This window comes from Sander vitreus, chromosome 3 (assembly GCF_031162955.1).
Source record: "Sander vitreus isolate 19-12246 chromosome 3, sanVit1, whole genome shotgun sequence".
Taxonomy (NCBI): Eukaryota; Metazoa; Chordata; class Actinopteri; order Perciformes; family Percidae; genus Sander; species Sander vitreus.
This window is the reverse complement of record NC_135857.1, coordinates 26,702,898-26,711,189: the sequence shown is the minus strand read 5'-3', so window position 1 is coordinate 26,711,189 and position 8,292 is coordinate 26,702,898. Positions and strand designations below refer to the sequence as shown.

Sequence of the window (8,292 nt, the reverse complement as noted above, 5' to 3'; positions counted from 1 at the left end):
TCGGACTCGGTGGTGAGCGAAACTGGAGCAGATCAAGAAACGGAGAGCTGTAGCGTAGCCAAAGTTGGGCACTTTTTGGTTATCAATCAATTTAAACACCGATACAGATAATCTGCAAATTGCCAAAAAACGGCCCGATCATCAGTCAATCCCTACACTACACTGACAAGAATATTTGACTTGTCATATGTGCTCTACTGGAATCCTATTGCTCCACTGATGTTCATAAATAGTTTAAGGTTATGTAGGTCATGTATTCTGTTCAAGCTGTGCATACAAAGTAAAACATGTTACAAAAATAGCAAATGCCTCTATTTGTTTAAAGTTTTGGCTTGCAGATTTAATATTGCACCATTAATTACCTAGTTGGTCAGATATGTTGCTGTGCCAAGGTACACTTAACCAACTGTCGCCCATTGCTCTGTTGCAGAGTTCTCCTGAGGTTAGAGGAAAAACTAATATGTCGGTAAATAATATGTGAGGCTGAGTGTTTCTGGGTCGTTGGGAAACGAAAAGGTTAGATCAAAGCAACATAAAAACGGAACAGACACTCTTCACGCCAGTGTCTTATTTATTTGCCCCTTTCTTTTTCCAAATTTTGTGAAGCGTTTTTAATTAGAACTCAGTCAAGTGTTTGAGCACAGCAACCCCTTTAGCCATCCAAGTGCATGCACACCATGTTTGGCTGTAGCTAATGACTCATTGCCTCAGGGGTAGACGAGGCCACAAGCTCAATAATGGCATATTGAGCTAATTTAGCTGCTGAAGTGACATGGCACTTTTGATCTGCTAACGTGTCTTTCAGTTTAGCTCCATGTCATCAGAACCATCATGTGGCCTACATACAGAGCGTGTCTAGTCAATTTTGAGCATGGCCAGTTACACTGTTAAAATATGCTGCTAATTGGCTGCTGAAATAGGGGAAATATGTGAAGGGATTAGGCAGTTTCTGTGCTTTTAGAGATATAAGACAGACATTTGTAACTAAGTGTACCGGTGCTCCTTGCACATTTGTCATGCTTTTCTTGGTAGTAGAGAGGGAATCTGTTTATTTGAGAATGAGGAGCAAGGATGAAGCACTCATCACAGTAAAAAAGGTGCGTAGACAGTTCTATACAGGTATGTGTGCCTCTAGATTATATAGCAATTTCTATTTTTCCTTCACAGAGAATAAAGTTAGCTGGTGATTGGTTTTTCAAATGCAAAGTTTGACTCTTAGCCACAGAAGTCCCAAAATCAGATGAATCAGACAAGAAAACGGTCAAGTTTTTTTTAGTTAATCAATTTTTTTTTCTCATTGCAGCCTCATTTATTAGCTGTCCACTGAACAAAGGGCTGCACTTCATGTTGAGACGTTTTAGGTTTACAATTTTTAGCAGTCTCCAGGCTCGGGTGTAGCTGTGCTTGGTGGGAAGTATGATTTATTTATGGTTACTTCAGCAGTCAGTTGCATTCGGCATTGGGGTAAAGAAGCACCTTAGGGCTCCAAACAAGGTTATCCATCTTCACACCACATTGGCACTCTGCACGCATCTTTATTGTACAGTTTAATAGTCTCTCTGATGACCACTTTTTCTAGTCTAGGCCCATATACAACTCTGACTCAGAAAGTAGAATGTGATTGGTCGCTTGAGACTGTTTTTGGATCGAAACACACAGGGCTGGAAGGAGAGAAGGTAGATAAGGCAGAAACGATTGAGGCTGTATTATCCCAGGGGCCTCCTACTGATAAATGGTTCATCCCCTCTAACCATCATTAAAACTGTCAAATCATTAAAAGCGGCAGTCCTCCATAATTCCCCCCCCCCCCCATCCCCCAACGCTGAGTGGAGACATCTTCTGTCAGCTCAGTTGGCCTCTTCTTTCCTCTTGTGGAGCATGTTAAATTGCACTCCCAAGTGTTAACTAAATTGGAGTTGTACCCCAGTTACTGTGCACTGATTGTCCTCTTTAATTATCAGTGAATTACAAAATTGCAGTAGAGCAAATATTAACAAATGTGCTATAATGTAAATTACAGTATTAACATTCCAGCAACGGAGCAGTGATGGCCTGAAGAACAACAAAAATAAAAACCTTATAGCTGGATCGGGTGTTTGTGACTATGGAGCCAATCTATTTTAATCCAATTCCATGTTTATGTACCGGAATATCTATGTATTTGTTTGTATGTATTCTGTTAAAGAGTTTTTTTTTTTAATGTGAGGCCTGTTGTTGCATTACACATAAAATAATGATCCCAGTCACTTGCACTTACTAAGGCATACAGTTTATCAATTAAACACTGGTATCAGAGCCATGCTCTGTAACAGCCGATACCCGAAGCCCAGGTATTGGTATCGGGACTGGAGATGTCGCGATACCAAAAATCTAGTATTCGGTACTGATACAAACAAAAGTACACGATACTCGATTCTGAAGGCGATGCCACAGTGTGTGTGTGTTTTAAAAATAAAATGAATACTTTACATTAAACATGAATTCATTTTATTTAAATATTGGGAGGGGCAGCGTCATGTCACTCTTCTTTCAGTGTTTTCTTTTAGTTTTAACTTTCTGTTATGGTGTGGAGTGGAGGGGGCAAGGAGAGCGTGATTTACAAGAACGTCAGTCTTCTGGGCCCCACAGCCCATTGCTTTGAAGCCTGGCATCACCACACAGCCAGCGTACAGTACCGTCTTTCATGAGTTCACCCGGAACTCCCAGACAGCAAGCATGTTTAGTTACGTCTGTTTATCTCTGCCGTTGTTTTTCACAAAGAACCAAGCTGGTTAAAGTTAACTGATGTTATAGAGGTCCGTTAAAACAAGCGCTATCAGAGAACACGTTAGGTTGTGATGGACAACGGCAGAGAGAAATAGACTCACTTGCGGTTTAGGAGTTCCAGGTGAAATCGTGAAAGCCGTCGCCGTAGATGTACGGTAAAGCCAGAACCTGAATGCGGGCAAGCCATACAGGGAGATGAGGGGCTGTTCGCTGTTTTTCCGTGCTGGTCGGTGTTCTTCTTCAGCGTTTAGCGGCAGTCTAGACCATTTTTAACGTTACGCGTATATTCTGCCCCCGTCAGGTCCGTCAGGATTGCATCCCCCGGTACCTGGAAAAATGAGTATCGGCACATTTTCAGAATTTTGGTTCTCGTGACATCCCTCATCGGGTCCAAAAAAGTCTTATCCGTGCATCCCTACCCTGGAGCAGTTGGAGGTTAAGGGCCTTGAACAATGGCAGTGTGTTCCTGAAAAAGGGATCCATACTAAGTTAAGGTACCCTGGTTGAATAAAGGCTGTAACATGAATTAGTGGTGTTTTGACCAGAGAAGAACTCCCATTTTATAAGAGTGTATTTCCTCTTTGTTGAGGTGCACATCAGGCTACGGCATAGGGTGCGGCGTAGGGTCCGTATCTACACCTATCTACGTATGTGCATACGGCATAGATTCAGCGCATTTACACACCCACAGGAAACCAGTTTACTAGGAGAAATCTATAAATGTTAACTGGGTTTCTATTAATCACAAAACCTTTTTCTCATTTACTTGTTTTAGTCTGTCAAAGGCTAAGAACGATTTGAGTTCTTAAATACATAAAAAGGCTCTGATTGCGGCTAATCTCTTCTAGTGGCTGAAGTATAGCCGGCCAACATTTGAAGACTCGGCAGACAAAATTACTCCACCATTAGTCCACCGAAGCTACACTTGTTAAGGAAAAGCAGCCAGTGCTTTGAGTGCTTTACGTAACAGACGGAGTTTTAGAGAAGTAAAGTAGTGCTTGACCACAGAGTAATGTTGGCACGGAAGCTGCAGCAGTGCTCTCCCCCGTCTGTCAAACGGCTCTCTGGGCTGCTTTGATTCACATGAATGTCCCTACTTGAGAACCCTTATTCATAACTCTAGTACCAACACGCCTTTTGCTACTTGTTCAATTTGTGTGTCTGTGTTTGTGCACCCTACATAATTCTTGCAGCAGTATTTCCCTGGCCTGATCATCAACTTAAACTACCAATGGCAGACAAGGGACACCACCCCCTGGCCTTTTAATGTTTTGGAATGGTCTTAAAATGTAATGAAAGTTAAGATTGCACAGACTATCCAATATTAAAAAACAGTCCCCCCCCCCCCCAAAACCCCCTATTCCTTCTGTTCTTGTTTTTATTCCTTCCTTTCGTATCTTTGTCACTGTCCTCTTATTCTGAACTACTTCACATTGGCCTGAATTTAAAATGGACCCAACACAACGCATGTTGTCCCAGACAACATCCACAGGCGGGCTAGCGACACTTAATATGATTATGCAAAACATTATGTCAGAACATTTCCTCAAATTAATGCTCTGCCAACTATTGCTTATAAATAAGGAGCATCTCTTTCTAGGCTGCTGTAAATGCGCCAATATGTAGTGAACCACAAGATAAAACATGTATGCTATAAGGTTTGTCAAAACTAAAGTCTTTAAATGAAATGAGCCTCCCACCAATGGGCAAACACCTTCTGCTGTCGCTGCAATCGCTGTCTCTTAGGTCTAATATGTTAATTTAACGGTTTGTTCCACGCACCCGGCTTAAGACGCGTGGTAATCAAGCTTTTGAGTCCATAGCACCTAAACTATGGAATGCCTTGCCACCACCCTGACAGTCTCTTGTTTCTGTGGATTCAAGTCAAATAAAGACAGGAATTTGGTGTACATGTGACCTGTATGCATCTGGTCTGCACTTTACGTTCTATTGTGTAATTGTTATTGTGCATCATGTTTTCATCATATATTGAGTTCTTTGTTTTGTACCTTTTTAAATATGTGGCTCACGTGGTCACTTCATCTTTGAGGACTTCTTCCTTGTATGTTGTTTTATGCCCCTGTTAAGCACTTTGTGATCCATGTCCGTGAAAAGCGCGTTATAAATACATTTTACTTGCTTGCTTCTCATCTTTCTTGGCGCCACCCTAATCAAACCTTTGCGTCTTTTCTCAACAGGAAATAACCAGCCTGATAGTGTGACCTGTGACTTGGCAGAGATGTACTTTTATCAGGACGCCTGCATTTGGATGGATTAAGAGGTTAGCTTCCAATCCCACAACCAAGTCTGCTCTTCCACCTTCATCACAAACGTCAGCACTGCCTTCATTGTCTTTGTAGCTGCTTCTGTCTATATTCAAACCTCAGAGCTGGTCAAAGCCATGCATTGTGTTTGATGATATTGGTGGTGTTGGAAGGATGACTGTGACCTCAGCACGTGTCGGTGGTGGAAAGTACATTTACTGAAGTACTGTACTTAAATACAAGTTGTATGTACTTTTTCTACTTGAGTATTTCCATTTTATACTACTATAAAGGGTAACTACCCTTTTTTCAACCTGGACCCTATTTACCTATGTTTTTGTGTCTAAGTGACTGATGGGAACAATAATCTTTGAAGTTGGTCCAGTATTGCATTGCATTATGGAAAGGATTTCTAAGGAGGTCGATCTTTCTGTTAAAGAGTAGGATCCTTTTTACATAAAAACATCTGCGAAATTGCCTTCGCTAAACCCACCAGACTCCATGTAAATAAACTGTAATTTTAGCATCATAAAATACACTTCATTCAAAGTCAACAGAAACCAAATAAAACCATGAAAAGCCGTTTTGTGTCCACTTTCCACTTTTCCAGCCATCACAACTCTAGTGTTGGTTGACATATAAACACACACCGTCAGTGGCAAAATGAGCACTTTTGTGAAGGTAAACACTGCTGGACAATTGTCCTATTAACTTGCGTTGTAGCTTTTTTGCCACTGCCAACTGCAGCGATCTTGCTTAATACTGGACTCATGTCAAAGATTGTTGTTTCCATCAGTCACTTAGACACAAAAACATAGGAAAATTGGGTCCAGGTTGAAGAAAACGGTAGTTACCCTTTAAGTGTAAGATGTTCCCAACCTTTTTGGCTTGTGAACGCCTGCAAGAAAACCTATTTGGGGTCTCTTGTCATGTTTTTGATGTCTGAGTTGTTAGTTCCACTCAAGAGACATATACTCTTGAAACTTTTCAGATGGTTTCATTTAAATAACTTCACATTATCCAGTATTTTACAAAAAAACGGACTAGAGAGAGAGTCAGAAAAATGAATACAGATTTGTATAGCGGCTTTTTTTTTTTTTTTTTTTTTTTTTTTCCCTCTCCCATTAATCATCTCATGACCCTACAGATGACTGTATTGGTTGGAGCCCCCTAAACTTCCTAACTGTATATAAAGCAGTTCAAACTAACTCCACCTCTAGAAGCTACAGGAAGAAAATGCTACTTAATCATTTACAATCTAATAATGTCATATCTAATTGTATTGTTCTGCAGCAAGATGTCTCCTGTGACAAAGTACATGTTTCTTTTTCCTAAAAGAATATTGTACTGATACCGTTTTTGTACTTTTACATAGGTTACAATGCATGACTTTAACTTGTAATGGATTACTTTTACAATAATGCATTTTTACTTTAAACATAGGTACAGGCTCTGAATACGACAAAAATGACAAATCTTTGAAAATGACAAAGTATCCCAGCGGTGATGGGAAGTGGTTGATGTGAAAACAGATCTACCTCACGTTCTCTCACCCAGCTGTGGAAACCTGATCGGACTGGTTTGGGTGTACCTGTAGGAACAGGGAAACTGATCCAAGGCAGCTCCTAAATATTGCAACAGGTCCTAACCCAAACGCAGCTGATATGAACCACAGGCTTAAGAGTTTTGGATAAAGTTTCGTCCATCGAAGGCCTATCTCACTAACCTAATTGCTACAGTACACTTCAGAATTACAATGCCGCGTGACATGGACTGTGCAGCTGACCCATGTATTTGTGTGAGAATTAAATCTACAGAATCAAGTCTTTACTAAAACTAAATGTAGGTAAAGCATCTGAAATTACAGAAAATATAACTTTAAAAAGCACTATAGTTCTAGGCTAACACACTGACAAGCAAACCGCTATCAGCAATTTAGTTTCCTATTCAACTCACCTGCATGTCATTGGACTGTGGGAGGAAACCTGAGTAGTCTGAGAAAATCCACACAAACACAAGGAGAGCACACACGCCACACAGAAGGGCCCTAATGTGTGGTACGGGAGAAAGTGCTTGGAAACGAAGCCACCCCAGTGTTGAGGTATTAAATAAAACATATTGCCATATGTGAAATGTAAATTTCAACAAGCTCTGACTTGTGTATTTTGGGCTTGCAAGGTGAAAAACTTTGCTTAGTTTACTTGCTGATCACATCTTCACCATGAAAAGATTTCTGTCTTTTCTCCAACACTTGGGAGACATTACCATGGTGGCAGGTTTACCTTTTTATGTCTTTGGTGTTTGGATTGCGGTCCTGTGTTTGTGGACACAAGAAAGAACTGGACTCTCAGAGAAGGTTAGCGTTGGCTCCTGCTTTTAACACGTGGTTGCCAACAGATTCTTTTACTGGGTAAACGGCGACATGGAGACGGCAAACTGCTACGCATTCTCAGCTATAGGGCGTGTCTTTGTCTGAGGAGCAGGAAGTAATTTGGACAAATGGGTCTATTATTGACTGGGCCACTACCTTGGCTGACTAGACTTTTCGATCTGCACATTGTAGAGTCATTCATTTACTTAATGGGGGATGGAAGTAGAATGTTTTTAATCATAGTCTAGTTTGTATGTTTTAGTTTTTTAACGGTACTACTGCATGTTTTACTCATTTTTCTTAAATATCCACTCTTTCCTGTCTTTGATTCTTTCCATATATTAATTCTTTGACTCATTTTTATCACCCTACTGCTTTTTCCTTTTTAAATTTCCCAGTCCTTAGTCTGTCCCTGTGATCAACTGCTTTCCTGTTTCTAGGTGTTGCAGTCAATGAGACAACTAAAATGTTTTTTACCTTCTTCTCGTAATGCTCTGTGCCCTTAAATGACTGTACAAACACACAGATGCCTATCGAGTGTGGTTCTGGCCTACTCTTTCTCATCCCTACTTGAGGGCATTTAACTGCTCTCGTATCAATACACCAGACCACGTCAAAACAAGGTAGTCCTGCAGCAAACAGCAGCAGCCTTCAGCATGAGTCAGTGTAGTTGAATCTGTTATGAATGTGGTGAGTGTGCTTTTTTTTCTTGTACAACGAAAGCTCCAGTGTGGTTTTCTTGCTTGAGTTAATTTGAACCAAGTCATATTGAAATGCGTATGCAGACTTCAGCATAAAACAATCTTTAGATGGAAGAGTGCAAGCATGCACAGATAAATGCTGTTGTGCATTTGCTGAAAGGGGTAACAAGTGAGAGGAGGGCTTTCTTGT

The 8,292-nt window shown here is 40.7% G+C and overlaps 1 protein-coding gene across 6 annotated transcripts in view; it reads left to right on the top strand.

Moving 5' to 3' along the window:
* Positions 1–8,292, top strand: part of LOC144515696 (SPRY domain-containing SOCS box protein 4-like) — a 188,602-nt gene that overhangs the window by 154,680 nt on the left and 25,630 nt on the right. For 5 of the 6 annotated variants that reach the window (XM_078246748.1, XM_078246746.1, XM_078246749.1 and 2 more), the window contains exon 2: positions 4,965–5,047. The gene's annotated coding sequence lies outside the window, so the exon portion shown is untranslated. Of the gene's footprint in view, positions 1–4,964; positions 5,099–8,292 lie in introns of all 6 variants that reach the window. The other variant, XM_078246752.1, reaches the window with a different exon arrangement.